Below are 16,241 nucleotides of genomic sequence, written 5' to 3'. Positions count from 1 at the left end.
ACTTTCATATTATCAATTGCATATTGATTACTTCATAACATTGGTCTTGAAGTCTTGAATGTCCAAATTGCCAACCAAGTGGGCAATTACAAATATGGATCTAAGATTTTGGCCAAGCCCATTTGGTATTAGTAATTTTTATTCTCATTTTAATTTCTTTTTGTAACATAATGGTTTGTTTTTATCATATGAAATGATGGTTATTGTCTATTCACATTAGCCTTGAATGCCTCATTTTCTAACTTCTCTTTACATTACATTTGGCAAAAAGAGACTATATTTGCCAATTTAATAAAACTTTACCAAGTTGGAACTATGTGACCAAGGTTCAAAGTATCGATACGATACGAGTTTCGGTCGTATCGTATCAGTACTTAAAAACAACCGATACATTTTTTTTTTTTAGTTTTTTTTTCAAAGTTTAGTTTTTTGGGAAGCTTATAAGATATTTTTTATTATTAAAAAAATTGGGGGTCCGAAACACTTGTATCTTTTTCAAAAGATACGATACGATACACCCCATATCAGGATTCTTGTATCGATACTTTGAACCATGTATATGACTAATTAGAAGTGCAGAGACATGTGGTAGTCACAGCAAATATTTATTTTTGTTTAATAATAAATAAAAATACATACTAGACATAATTGTGTTAGTTACACTTGATTGCTCTCCCATAATGATCATATATGAATTCAATATTATACCGGTAACAATTTACTAAGATGAATTCAAGATGTTGGCTAAATTCATTGGGAAGGATATGATCATCATCATTTGGATAGTACGTTTCATAACAATATTGATTATTGTGTGTTCACTTCTCCTCAATGGCCATTTGGCAATAAAGGGCCATATCAACCAATTTGGTAAAAATTTATGAGAATGGAATTAACATGTTATTTTTAAATCTAAAAACATACAAAAGCTATTATAGATATATAATATGGTTTGATAATGGAAAAAAGGTATTGTAGGTATAGTGGTATTATTGGCTAAGTTCATTGGGAAGAATATAACCATCCTCATTTTGATAATATGTTTCATTGCAATCAACTCAAGCAGTGGCATAATAGCGTTAGTTATTATATGCATCATCTCTTTAATGGCCATTTGGAAAATATGAACTTATGTGTCAACTTAGTAAAATTTTACAAAGATGGGATTAAGGGATTAATTTCAAATTTGAAAACATGCATAAACTATCACAAATGTATAGTATTGTTTTATCACAATTAAGTTAAGGACAATGATATAATAGTATTAGTTATTGTGTATACACTGTCTTTGATAAATATTTATTAGGATGAAATTGCATTTTCTTCAAACGTTTTTTCTTTGAATGAGTCATGTTTTATATTAAGGGCATTTTATTCTTTGTCTTTTCAAAGGAAAATGAGATTCTGACACTGAAACAATGTTGGCTTGACTCTAAATCAGTTAACACAGCAATTCCTATGTGGGGTGGAAATCTATTCTAACTTTTCAAAAAGTGGAGTTATATATGTTATGGATTTTGTTAGAATTCTGAATTGGGGCTATCCTTACTTTTCCCTTTTATAATTATTTTATTATTTGTTTAATAGAATCGTCAATGGTATATTTAAAGTTATCCGTTTTAGGTCATTTCATCATAATTTGAGGGCAAAAATGGTCTTTTTGAAACTTTAGGTTCAAAATGGCCTCCTTACAAGGTTCAAGGGTCATCATAGCCATGAATCCCTTTCCTCATTCGTTTTCTTTTTTTTTTTTGGGACAAACTTCTTATGTTCTCATGAATCATGATCCTGCATTCTCATGATTCAAGATTGTTTATATTAATTAATTAGGTGGCGTAATGTGAGTGGTTAACAGCCTTCGTAACGGAGTGGGGTAATGGAAGAGTGGGAAAGAAAAAGAGAGGGGAGAAAGAAAGAAAATAAATTGGAAAAAGGAGAAGCATGCTGCATTGGTTTATAGATATAACACAAGTAATAGATAAGACATAAGAGAACCGCACACATCAACCAAGGTAACTGATTGATTAGCTTAACATATAAAGTATATATAAGAGGACCCAATGCATCAACCAAGATAAGAGATTGATTGATTGCTTTGGAAATTGGGATTGACACCTGATGATGTGTGATTTGGTCCTCCTTGTTGGAGGGAAGTTCGGATGTTGGGCTAGCTATGTGGTTGGGTTGAACTGAAAGGTAATAAGATCAGAGTGTTTTTGGATGTTTTATCCGGTGTGGACATTTCGATGTTTAAGTTAGCGATAGAGATTTAGAGAAAGCTGATAGCTTGAAAGTTGTCATGTGCCTTATGATGCATGTACAAGATCACTAGCCCATGTAACCTGGAGTTAGCTTTGCATCCGATGATGAATTCCGAGTAAACTGATAAGGTTTATCTAGGTCCGTCTGAATCAAGCGAGGTGAAGATAAGATCCATTGATGTACGCCATGATCCTGAGAAGATTGGAGACAACTAGCTTGCTTCTAAGAAGCTACGTGGCACCTCGGCAAGTCGATGGATGTATCGAGTTGTTCGGGCCTCAGTCTAGCTGTGTGACCTAAGGTGACCAAGGTGATTAGGACCGTTGAGGTCTCCGAGGTTGCTGAAGTGTTGTCCTATCATTCCGTCGCACCACATGTCATCATATCATTGGACTGGCCAAATTATCCCTCATCACTTGCACCCCACTCCCAAGCCCGACATAATCAACTCGAGGCAAGTCTCAACGAGCTAGATGGATTTGGCACGGTCTTCGGTTCAACCATAGTCCAACTAATGGTTCATACCTTATCAACTCGACTAGCTCGACCTTAAGGGGCAAGGTCACGTCTTAGGCACGCATGGAGGTCATGCAAACATTAAGCTCTACGAATGTCAAAAACATGCTCAATAGATTTTTGCCTCGGAATACGAATAACACACCCCTATGAGTCATTGGATTCGCTCGATCTAGTCCCCCCGTGATCGGTTAAGGTGGCTATAAATAGGGCACTTAGGGACCCATTTTAAGGGATGAGAGATCCATCATATGGATAGTCGAACCCTACAGGAAGGTAGGGTGAAATTTCAATAAATTCTCTCTCTCCCATGTGGGAATCACATTCCTTATTTTAGAAAAATTGCATTTTTCAATGATCAATCTTGAACTAAGAACCGAACCAAATCTGAAACCAAAAGGTAGGAGAGGGAGATACCTGATACGGAGAAATAATAACTCCCAAAAAAGGTGTTCACACCCAAGGAGATCTCCAAAGACTGCTCCCATTGAAAATGACACAGTGTAGGGTGGAGCAGAATCAGCAGGTGGTTCTTCACAAGAACCGAATCCTTCAGCAAGAATTCGATAGAGGGTATGTGAACACGACTTCAGATCAGTTTTTCTCCAAAAACTGATATCAAGAACACTTCTTGATTGCTCTTACTGATGGAGAACGAACTGGGAATGGCGGCAATAGGAGGAGAAGACAAGCAGAAAATGGCGCAATCTTACTATTGCTTTCTTTCCCTCTTGTATCTGAGATCAGATTGAGTGAATGGAGGTTCACCTTCCTCCTCCTTTTATAGCCTTAAAAAGAGCAGCTCTTAATCTCATTAGAAGTTTCCTAATTCAAATCCTTATTTGAATCCGGACTCTCATCCTTATCTTATCTGCAAAGTAGGATCAACCCTCCTAATGTAATTAGGAGTTTCCTAATCCAAATCATTATTTGGATCTAGACTCTCTGAGTGGATAGGGATAACTCCCTATCCTATCTACTGATCTAAATCCCAGAACCACCCCTCTTTAATTAATCAAATTAAACCAGTTCGATTTGGGCTTTAGGCCCATTAAGTCCATGTACTCACTAACCTTCCAAATTGCTGCCCAGTTGGATTTTCTTGTATGGCATGGGATCCAAACATTGATCTACACATCAGCCACATGGGTTCAGCCCAGCCTCTGTTACAAGGCCCGACCAAATTCACTATAAGACATAATGAACCCCTAAGCCCATTGCCATGGGCTCTTAATGGGCCCAACACTTACACTAAGTGGTCCCTGGGTTAAGCCACCTTATAAAAACCCAAGGACTATGGGCAGATGCAAGATTAGCCCATCAGGCATTACCCTCAATGGTCTTACACTTAACCTCTCAGCCCATAATGACTAAACACTGCCCGACAGGTACAGTGTTGCACTCTCTACTCACATGGATCCCGGGAATTAAAACATTTTGCAAACATTTTGAAACCATAATATATATGTATATCTTTATATAAATATATTTTGCAAAAACAATTTTCAATGATTGAAATTGGTTGCCGGCAGCTTTGGTTTCCATCAGAGAGAGTGCATCCTCGATCATTACCTTTGTCTGACAAAGGGACTGATTCTATCACTATGATCACCCATTCAGATGAATTCTCAGACCGTCCCAACATACACAGGTTTTGACCCCCTCTAAGGATCTCACTGATTGGCATATCAAAGACAACCCAATCTGACACTTAGTGAAGTATCATAATCGAGTCTAAGGGTCAGGTGTAACATTCCAGTTTTTCCCATCAATCTCCAAGGTCCAGGGCAATACTGGAATTCTGTTCCGATTCAGGGTTTCAAGAAAACTCACACTGCATGTACCTCAGGTCTCACCCTGACAGCTAAGACAAACTACTCCAACCAACTTGGCGGCACATCAGTGTCAGCCTTGGCAGGATAAATCTCCCCAGATCTATCCAACGGTTGTGAAGATTTTAAACTAACACGAGTCTCATATGTGTCCAGTTTAAGGATATTACATAGAAACACACCATAATAACATGAATCAAATATGTACTTTATTCGTTTACAATAAATGTCATAATGTACATCATTCTGATTGGAGCTAAGGGCATACACTGTCTAACACCATTTATCTCATCCCTTTTCGAGCTCTGGTGCGTTTAGAGGTCACAGAGCATGTTATCGCTGGTGTCTTCAATCCGGTTAGCGAGGTCAGTCTTTTCTTCCTTTAGGTGAGTCGTCTTCCCTTGCTCATTTCATTTTTCGTCCATTTCATTATGTCGAGTAGCGAGCCCGATGAGGAGAGGGTTCAATCTAGTCAGGCCAAGGAGAGGGCCTCGATCCATGACCAACGAAGTTCCTACAAAGGGGCTTCGTCTTCCCACCAATCATCTAGACCTAGAGTGCTAGACCACTTCGGTCCTACTGAGCTGTCTACTAAGGAGATCCGCAGTCTCACGGCTAAGTATAGATTCCCTAACCACTACAATTACTCCCTTCCTACTAAGGATTTCCCTTGGGAGCACAACAAGGACAAGGTGACCATCTTCGAGGAGGCTCTTAAGGTAGGTCTCTAGTTTTCACTCTACCCCTTCATCCCCAATGTCCTAAACTACTACAATGTTAGTCTTAACCAGTTACACCCAAACTCCATACGTACCCTTGTCAGTACAATTTTCTCTTTTCTTTCATATCAGCCTCCCCTTGGACATCAAAACTTTTGTCAGCCTCTACTAGATCAAACAAAACCTGCAAGCACCCCGAGCAAGGTTAGTTATTGCTTGTCTTATCAGCCCAGGTACAAGCTTCTACAAGGCTTTCCTTACAAAGTCCCAACCTGGAAGAGTAAATATTTTTTCCTCGCGTTGTTCGGTGGGTGGCCCTTCTTGATGCACTGGAGAGAGGGAGTGAAGGACGTTAGGGAGGAATTGAGCGAACAGGTGCAGGCCAAGATGCGGAATCTAGTAAACTACCAACTAAATCTGAACAACTTCTTAGCTGAGGAGAAACTAATCTAGGCCGGGTTGAGTCCTTTGTGTAGGTTGTCATCTCAAGTTCGGGCATTTGTTTTCTTTACTTCGTGTTAACTTGACTAACTCTCGAGCTTCTTGTACAGGAGACATGTTGGGCATTTCAACTTTGAGGTTCCTTCAGAACATGAGGAAGAGAAAGAAAAGGAAGGTATCTCACAAGGACACACCTCGAGCATTAACTCCTGAATTTACTACGCCAGCTACTACTGAGGAAGTCCTACTAGTCGACCTGGTTGGGGAAGATCAAGCGAAGAGACCCTCAAATGAGACCGATGTGGCCCAATCATCTGAGGCATGCCCTCTACAAACCAGGGGCCCAACAGCAAAGCACACACCTAACGAGATGTAGTCCATCGTGGACTTCAGGACTACCCTTATCAAAACCAAGGAGGCCATCTTCCCCAATTAGTTTTCCAACCTCTCTAAGTTGTGATCTGGCGAGCTCGGTGCCAAATCCATGCTCTTCCTCATGATGGTAAGCTTCTAACTTTCTCACTATGCAGACGAACACCGAGGTTTTCGACCCCTTTGTACTTGGCTTATTCTTTGTTGTGCAGATGAACACCATGGTCCACTCCCTTGTCAAGCAGTCTGAGCGACATCTAACAAGGGATGATAGTGTCGAGGCAGCGGCGAGTGAGCATCAGTCTCAAGTGGAGCAAGCTGTCAGCATCATCGGCAAGTTGAAGGATGAGCTGATGAACGAGAGGAAACACAATGGAGAGCTGGAGCTTCACGTTGAAAAGCTCAAAAAGGAGCTTCAGGAGAAGGATGCTTACCTCGTTGAATGTGAGGTCCAATTTCTCGACGAGGTTCAAGCTTCCAAGGCCCGTGTCGTCGTCGAAGAGTTCAAGGTCTCGGCAAGCTATCTACAGGAAAGGGAGAAGTTTGACACCGCTTGAAGGATGAGCTGATGAACGAGAGGAACCCCAATGGAGAGCTGGAGCTTCATGTTGAGAGGCTCAAAAAGGAGCTTCAAGAGAAGGATGCTCACCTCGTGGAACGTGAGGTCCAATTTATCGACGAGGTCCAAGCTTCCAAGGCCCGTGCTGTCGAAGAGTCCAAGGTCTCGCCAAGCCATCTACAAGAAAGGGAGAAGTTCAGCACCGTGGCTTTCCGTCATGGCTTTAATCTCTACCAGTTGACGTTGAGGTCCGTTTACCCTAAAATCGACCTTATGCCCATCAAGTCCTCGGCCTGTACCAATGAAATGTCAGATCAAATCGATTTAGATCCAGATTCCGAGGATGAGGTGTTAGACAGTTTTGAATGCCCTTAGCTTCAATCAAAATTGATGTACTTTATGAGTTTATTGTAAATGAATAAAAGTGCATATTTGATTCATGTTCCCTTGATATGTTTCTGTGTAAAACCCTTAAACTGGACACTTATTGAGACTCGTGTTAGTTTAGAATGTTCACAGCTAGTGCGTCGGTCTGGGGAGACCTATCGTGACAAGGCTGACACTATGGTGCCACCAAGTCGGTTGGGGTGGCTTGTCTCAGCTACCGGGGTGAAACCCTACGCACATACAATGTGGGATTAATTGAATCTTTGAACTGGACCAGATTTCCAGTATTTCCCTGGACCTTGGAGATTGATGGGCAAAACTGGAAAGTTACACCCAACCCCTAGACTCGATTATGATACTGCACTAGGTGTCAGATCAGGCTGTCTTTGATGTACCAATCAGTGAGATCCTTAGCGGGGGTCAAAACCTGGGTATGTTGGGACAATCCGAGAATTCATCTGAGTGGGTGATCATAGTGATAGGATCAGCCCCTTTGTCGGACAAAGGTAATGATCGGGGATGCGCTCTCATTGTTGGAAACCAAAACTGTCGGCTGCCGATTTCAACCGTTGAGATTTGTTTTGCAAAGTATATTTTATATGAGATATAAAAGTATATATATTATGGTTTCTAAAATGTTTGCAAAAAGGTTTTAATTCCCGGGATCCATATAAGTGGAGAGTGCAACACTGTTCCTTGCAGCCGAGGGAGAGGTTATCTCTTGTCAGGCAGTGTAAGATCATTATGGGCTGAGAGGTTAAGTGTAAGACCATTGAGGATAATACCTGATGGGCTAATCTTGCATCTGCCCACAGTCCCTGGGTGTTAAAAGGTGGCTTGGCCCAGGGACCACTTAGAGTAAGTGTTGGGCCCATAGAGCCCATTTGATGGATTTTAGGGGGTGCACTGTCTTTAATAGTGTATTCGACCAGGCCTTGTAACAAAGGCTGGGCCAAACCCATGTGGCTAATGTGTAGATCAATGCTAGGGTCCCACGCCATACAGGGAAGCCCAACTGGGCAGCAGTTAGGAAGGTTAAGTGAGCACATAAGCTTAATGGGCCTAAAGCCCATGTCGAACTGGGCTATTTATTTAGTTAATTAAAGGGCGAATTCTGAGATAGATTAGCAGATAGAATAGGGTCTTAACCCTATCCACTCAGAGAGTCCAGGTCTGAATGTGATTCAGATCTAGAAACCTCCTAATGGGATTAGGATAAAGCTAATATAATCTGTAGATAAGATAAGGGTTTATCCTTATCATTAGAATAGAAGGTTGATCCAAATATGATTTGGATAAGCACCTCCTAATGGGATTAGGAGCTGATCTTTTCAAGTTAACAAAAGGAAGAAGGGGGCGGCAGCCTTAAGAGAGAAGAAAAAATCATCAGATCCTCTTTAGTGCTGAAATCAAGAAGAGAGAATTCTGCAGTCAGCGAATACTCTTTGCCGCCTCCCTGCTCTTGCCGCCCTGTTTGTCAGTTCGACCTCCAGCTGTGGGAGAAGTCAAGATTGGATCTTGACATCAGTTCTTTGAGAAAGGATTGAAAAGGAAGCTGTGCTCACGTCCTACTGCTTCTTGCGAAGGACAGAGTTCTTGGGGAAGAACACTGCTGATTCTGCTCCATCCTGCACTGCGTCATCTTCAGTGGGAGCAGTCTTTGGATCCTTCCTTGGGCGTGAACACCTTCGTTGGGAGATATTACTTCTCCGTATCAAGTATTATTCTCTCCCATTCCTTTTGGTTCAGATCTGGTTCAGTTTAAGGTTCAAGATTTATCCTTGAAAATATGATTTTCTAAATAGGGAATGTGATTCTCAATTGAAGGGAGAGAAAAATTTTTGAAATCCGCCCCTTATTCCGCAATCTTCGGGTGTCCATGTGATGGATCTCTCATCTCTTTCACGAGGAAGACGGGGCTGGCGAGGAAGTTGCAATTGGGGCCGACGAGGATGCTGCCGGAGAGGATGCCACTGAGGAAGAAGATGTCGACGTTGTTGGAGATGGGGACGAGGAGCCCTAGAATGTCTAAATCCTTTTGCCTCTTTTATTGGACCCCCCTTGTGAATATGTAAAGTGTCGAACCTTTGAGCTTAGTATAAAAGAACTTTCCTTTTTCTTCTTTTTTTGACGGCGATGTAATCTTTTATTTACCTTCATTGAAGTAAACTTTTTGCACACCTTGTGTCTTTCTTCTTTAGAACTTCTCTTGAACTTGAAACAAAGGTATTCTAAGTATGGGATTTACTCGAGGTGCCTAGGTGCCGAAGCAACTAGGCACAGTATGGGATTAACCCGAGATGCCTAGGTGCCGAAGTGACTAGGCATAGTATGGGATTAACCTGAATTGCCTATATGTCGAAGCGATTAGGGATATCGAACTGCTGACGTCATTGTCGAATCGTCATAGGGGCCTTTAGGCTAAAAGCGGCTTGGCATCGCCTTCGAAGTGTAATTTAGCTAGGTCGGCTTGACCAAGTTGCCGAGGCAGGTGGTCTTTTATACTTAGCAAAATTTTTAAGCAATTGTTGAAGTTGAGGATGTTGGACTCCCAAGCTCATAGGTAGAATACCTCCTTAAATTATCTACGTTCTAGGCACGGGACACCTGCCTCCCATCTACCATCTTGAGATTGTATGTTCCTTCACCAATCACCCTTAGTACTCCATAGGGACCTTCCTAATTCGGTCCTAGCTTACCTACACCAGGCTCAAATACCATAACTTTCTAAAGTACTAAGTCGCCAACTCGAAAGTGGAATCTTTTGATTCGGGCATAGCTACCAACTCGAAAGTGGTGTCTCTTAACTTGGGCATTATAGTATTGAGCTACTTGTTGCTTGTAGGTCGTAGTCCATATGTAGACAAGGTCTCAAACTTCTTCCACCAGGTTGAGGTTAGTAGTGCCTCAGACAAAGCTATGGAACAATGGCTCATCCGTCATGAAACCAAGATGTAGGCACACTGCCCACAACTCACCGAAATGAATAACAACTGATGTCTGTGAGGAAGCATGGCACTCCCCCACTCAAACCACCACAATATGCCTTCCATGTAATGGCTTATGCATCTGCCCCCGCATGAGCACAGCAACCGATGCGCCTGCCCCCGCAAGGGCACTGTTTTGGGGTCATTGGAATGGGGACACGAATGAATGGCCTCTTGCCAGGCCTGATATGAATTCTTGCTTGAACCTGAGTGGAAGTACCTAACGACCGCACCCACGATGTGCTGCTTGTCGAGATGACCGCTTCAACTGGCTCTGTGTGCTTTCGCTCTGAAACCACGGGGGTAGTTTTGCAACGGAAGAGCCTGTGCGGCATCCAAGCCAAGGCAGGTTAGGACAAGCCTAATGTGTGCTTAGGGCTAGGAGTTGCCCGATGAGATGGCTCCACCAAGGTTAGTAGCACTGGATCATGACCTCAAGTCGCATGGCCAGGGCTCTCGGCTGGCTCTTGCCAGTCCATTGGAGGCGCCTCTTACGTGCTAAAGGGGGAAGGCCATGATGTGAGGCGACTTGGCGCCGATGTGAAGAGTCTCCTATACGCCGATGATGTAGGCACATGAGTGCCGATGATGATAAGCAACCGCTTGGGTTGGAACACACCCATACGCTGTGGGCAATGGGATAGCTCATTCAGCTTAGGCAAGAGGTTGGCATGGTGAAGGGTCATGCTTGAGCCAGGCCCACATGTCAAGCCTCCCTTGAGTGTCGGTGGCACAGTGCCGGTCCATGCACTATTCCCATGAGCATGTGTGCGCCCATGATGAACCTGGTAGCCATGCTAGCCATTAACCAGGACCGCCCCGCAAGGGATGTTAGTCTAGGAGTGCCAAGGTTAGGAACCCAAGGAGGTCGACCACCCCTCCTCAAAGAATATGTTAAGCTTTTGGCAGTCTGCCACTTTTCCCAAAAATCTTATAGACAAAAATGACAATGGTGTCCCTTAATGTAAGCCCGCCAAGCGTAGGCAAGGCTAAGCCTGTGTTAAACCGTGACAAGCTCCCCCACTCAATCCATTGTTATCCTCGACAATGGCTCTTCTTGTGAATGGGCTTATGTGTCCCGTGCCATCCACTTATGTGCCAGTTCCTGGGCTCGCCTATATTGGTGTCCATTTATGGGGACGGAACCATTTCACCATGCCGGTCTACTTGGACTTCACCCCTTGTGTTGAGGTTACTCAAACCACGCAATAGCTATGCCGTTGAAATGTGTGAGAAAGGCCCTTGAAGAAATTGGATGTATGTGCTTCACAGAGGTCCTCCCCATGTATCTCTTTACCTTAAGGCTCGACCGTCTCCGTGGTAGCTTTTCGGTGGTGCTATCAAACACGATGTGATGGGTCTACTCCTGTTGTTGACATGTGTCCTGGGTGTACCTTTTCACCATGCTAGCCTGCAGACTTCACCTCATTGTATTCGGGTTACTCAAACCTAGCCATGGCTTTGCTCTTTTGGCCCTCGAAACTACACTTCACCTCGCCGGTTCGAGCTACATCTTCGCTCCGAGGGGGGCCCAATATGTGATGCCTCAAGGAGATCTAACCAAGTTGTGCGCGAGCATGGCAACTTTTTCCCATGATATCTTCTTGACTGTTATTCAAAAGGTCCAATATAATGTATGTATATTGGACCTTTTGAGGCAACTAGGTCCTGGGAGGTAATTCTGATTTATGTATTATTTATTTATTATTTATATTTTATATTTATAAATTAATATTATATTATTATATTATTATATTATATAAATTATTTATTTATTTATTAATATATATAATATATTATATTATTTTTAATAATTATAACCCAATGTGAGTTTTTCTATTTTGACTTGCTCCCCCGTCATGATCGAATGAGAATGGATAAGAGGCTCATGGGATTGACGTGAGGGGGTAGGGATGGCTATATTTCTGGGAGCGAACCCCAATTTTGGTTTAATATTAGGGGACAACCATACTTGTTCAATTTATCTCTCTCAACTTGGATACCATGAGGTGGGCCTTGGAAAGTTTTAGAATAAGCAGGAGGGAGTTGTTGTTACGAATGTTCCGCCTTGTGAATGCTGAGCATGTCCTCCGATGCTTTATCGGTGTAGGGCCGTCATGCTCCAACGGCCAGTGTACTCACATTCCTATCATTCCAATATTTTGGCTTCAACCAAGGATCCATCTGATGCAAAATTGTCACTTCAGTGATCTTCCTTGACAAGCCATCGACACCAACCAATTTCGGACTGTTGTTCCCACCTTAGTAGTGCCTCAGACAAAGGTACGGAACAATGGCTCATCCGTCATGAAACCAAGATGTAGGCGCACCGCCCACCACTCACCGAAATGAACAGCAACTGAAGTTCGTGAGGAAGCATGGCACTACCCCACTCAAACCTTCACAATATGCCTTCCATGTAATGTCTCATGTGTCTGCCCCCGCATGAGCACATCAACCAATGTGTCTACCCCTACAAGGGCATTGTTTTGGGGTCATTGGAATGGGGACACGAATGAATGGCCTCTTGCCAGGCCTGATATGAATTCTTGCTTGAACCCGAGTGGAAGTGCCTAGGGACCGCACCCCACGATGTGCTGCTTGTTGAGATGACCGCTTCAACTGGCTCTGTGTGCTTTCACTCTAATACCAACTGTAACGAGGGTAGTTCTGCAGCGGAAGAAACCCGTGCGGCGTCTAGGACAAGCCTGATGTGTGCTTAGGGCTAGGAGTTGCCCAATGAGATGGCTCCACCAAGGTCAGTAGCACTAGATCAAGACCTCAAGTAGCATGGCCGGGGCTCTCGACTGGCTCTTGCCGGTCCATGGGAGGCACCTCTTACGTGCTAAAGGGGGAAGGCCATGATGTGAGGTGACTTGGCGCTGATGTGAAGGGTCTCCTGTATGCCGATGATGTAGGCACATGAATGCTGATGATGATAGGCAACCACTTGGGTCGGAACACACCCGTGCGCTATGGACAATGGGATAGCTCATTCAGCTTAGGCAAGGGGCTGGTGTGGTGAAGGGTTATGCTTGAGACAGGCTTGCATGCCAAGCCTCCCTTGAGTGTCGGTGGCAAAGTGTCAGTCCATGCACTGTCCCCATGAGCATGTATGCGCCCATGAGGAACCCTGGTATCCATGCGAGCCATTAACCAGGGCCGCCCCGAAAGGGATGTTGGTCTAGGAGTGCCAAGGTTAGGCACCCAAGGAGGTCGACCACCCCTCATCAAAGAGTACATTAAGCTTTTGGTGATTTGCTTGAAGATAACATCACTTTTCCCAAAAATTTTACAGGCGAAAATGATGATGGTGTCCCTTAATGTAAGCCCGCCAAGCGTAGGCAAGGCTAAGCCTGTGTTAGACCGTAACACCTAGGTGTCCTCCATAGAGATCCTCGTAAATCTCATGTAGCACCTGGCTGGCTTGCCTCTGAAGGACGCAAGCAGCACAGGTAGGGGAGCGTAAAAGACCTCTTGTACAGTTGCTTGCCAGTGATGACGTAGGGAGTTGATTGACACTCTACCCTCCGAGCTGCATTGTGATTTGCTAGTAGGGTCCTGTGGCGCAAATAATACACGAGCGGATCTATCCAGCTCGATTATGCTTCTAGAACAGGAGCAACTTCTTCTACCACCTTCTTTATGCTAGGTCATGGCAAGTCTTCGACGTAGATTTCTATCTTGTGACATCGATTGCACTGACCAGCTTTGAAAGTGCGTTGGCCTTTGCATTCTCAGTCCTCGGTATTTTTTGAATATACCAGGAATGGAACTCGGGCTGGAGCTCTCTCACCTTGGCCAAATAGGTCGACATGGCGGGCTCCCGGGCCTTGTACTACCCATTCACCTGGTTTACGACCAGATGAGAGTCGTTGCATACCACAACATGCTTAGGACCGACCTCCTTTGCCAAAGTCAACCTAGCTATGAGTGCCTCATACTTCGCTTCATTGTTTGACGCTTCGAATGCAAACTGGATGGCATACTCCAACTTCACATCGCTAGGCCCATAAAGTATCAACTCAGCTATGCCTCCACACTGGTTTGACAAGCCATCGACGTGGAGAATCCAGGGCTCCTCATTCCAAGTCGGGACCTCCCTGGATGGGATGGGCGTCGCGCTAGCTGACGCTTTCGACGTGCTAATTAGCTTAGTCACCCCAAGGGTCAGCGTGCTGAACGTACACTCGATGACAATGTCTACCAAGATCTGCACCTTGATTGCTGGGCGCGACTCAAACCAGATGTCATACTTGTTTAGCTTAATTGCCCACTTCGTCAACCTTCCCGAGACCTCGGGCTTCTAAAGAACATGCCCCAAAGGTGGATCAGTTAGGATTACGACAGTATGGACTTGGAAGGAGGGGCACAACTTCCAGGATGCCAAGACTAAGGTGAAGGCCAGCTTATCTATGTCGGGGTACCTGGTCGCAGCAACTCGTGCCTCGAGGTCACGTCTACCAAGCGGTCTATTCTGGGGAGTGGGAAACTGTCCTTTGGGCAGGCTCTGTTGAAGTTGGTGTAGTCGACGTGCATGCACCACTTGCCATTTGCTTTTCTTTACGAGCATTGAGTTGGCCACCCAACTCGAATACTAGACCTTTCAAACAAAGTCTGTTGCGAAAAGCTTCCCGATCTCTTCATCTACTATCCTCCACCTCTCTAAGGGCAAGGTTCTTTTTCCTTTGTCTAACCAATCTAACTAAAGGGTCCACATTAAATCTATGAGTAATTATGGATGGGTCTATGCGGGCATTTCTGCTGCTGACCATGCAAAAAATCTAAATTTTAAGTAAAAAAATTATCAGTTGCAACCGAAGTGGTTTTGCTAGGCGAGCTCCGATCTGGACCATCTTCTCACGCTTAGTGTTTGAGACCTAGACCAAGATAGCATCATCCATTGGGCGAGCTCGCTCGTTAGTGTTCTCAGGGGGCGGCTTTAAGTCGACGTCGTCTGCTAGTTTTCCCTTGCCCTTCAATGTCACGATGTAGCACTTGTGCGACTCCACCAGGTTGGCACCACCACCCATAGTTCATGCAGGATGGTTGACCTAGTATGGCATTATAGGGGGATAGGGTCGCGACCACTAGGAAGCTGTGCTCAAAGCAAACTTAGATGGGCTCTGAGTTTGCTGTAATTGGCACCTTCATTCGACCTAGGGACCTTACCACAACTACACTGAAGTCGATGAGTGGGACGTCGGCAAGCTGCAAGTCTTTCCTCTCTAGCTACATCTTCTCAAAAGCATCTAAGAAAAGCATGTCGATCGAGCTTTCGAAGTCAACCAAAATCCACTTTACCTCAAAGTCATTGATTACCATCTTGACAATGAGAGCATTGTCGTGCGGATACTAGATCCCGCGAGCATCATCCTCAGTGAAGTATGGCTTTCTCCACTCAAGGATGCTCCAGCGGGTTCTCATCCTCGTGCTCAAGCTCCCAGACCGAGTTCCTCCTTGTTGCATTAGTACAACCTACCATGATTGAGCCTCCGGTGATAATGTTGATCACCCCGCGAATAGGCCACTTCAGTGGTGGTGGATCCCAAGGTGGTTGTTCATTCTGGCACTCCTCTTGGCTGATCCGCAGGTCGGTTTCAATTGTCGCACTTGATGAATTGCTTCAGGTAGCTACAACGGATCAATTCCTCGATCTCATCTTTTAGGTTTCTGTAATTCTTTGTATCGTGGCCTATGTCACGGTGGAAGTGACAATACTTGTTTGAGTTATAGTTGGCGAGGTTGCCTCTCATAAAGTAACAGACGTTATGCAATCAAGGGCTCTAACGACGCAGTGGGATCTCTGAAATTTTACAATTCTTGTATAAGAAAAACCCATCTCAAAGCCATGGACGGGTGAGCAAAAACCGTAAATCTAGGGGTCTTTTATTTTGTAAGAAATTGTAAATAAACTTGAACCCTCCCAAACCAATAAAAAACTGAAGAATAAAAGAAAGAAAGGTAAAAATACACGAGAAATTCGATACGGAAAATAACAAAGAAAATATGAAAAAAAAAAAAATAGAAGATTAGATCCAGAAAGTAAAACAGTGACAAATCCAAGCAAAACAAAGCATAAGGAACCATAGGTGCAATGCAAAAGATCGAAGCTTTAGAACTCCAAAGACAAATCCATACAAAACTGTGAAGAAGAAGAAGACTC

This window comes from Nelumbo lutea, chromosome 1 (assembly GCF_056320005.1).
Source record: "Nelumbo lutea isolate HS-2025 chromosome 1, American lotus-T2T, whole genome shotgun sequence".
In the NCBI taxonomy this organism is placed as follows: domain Eukaryota; kingdom Viridiplantae; phylum Streptophyta; class Magnoliopsida; order Proteales; family Nelumbonaceae; genus Nelumbo; species Nelumbo lutea.
This window is presented reverse-complemented; position numbering follows the sequence as displayed.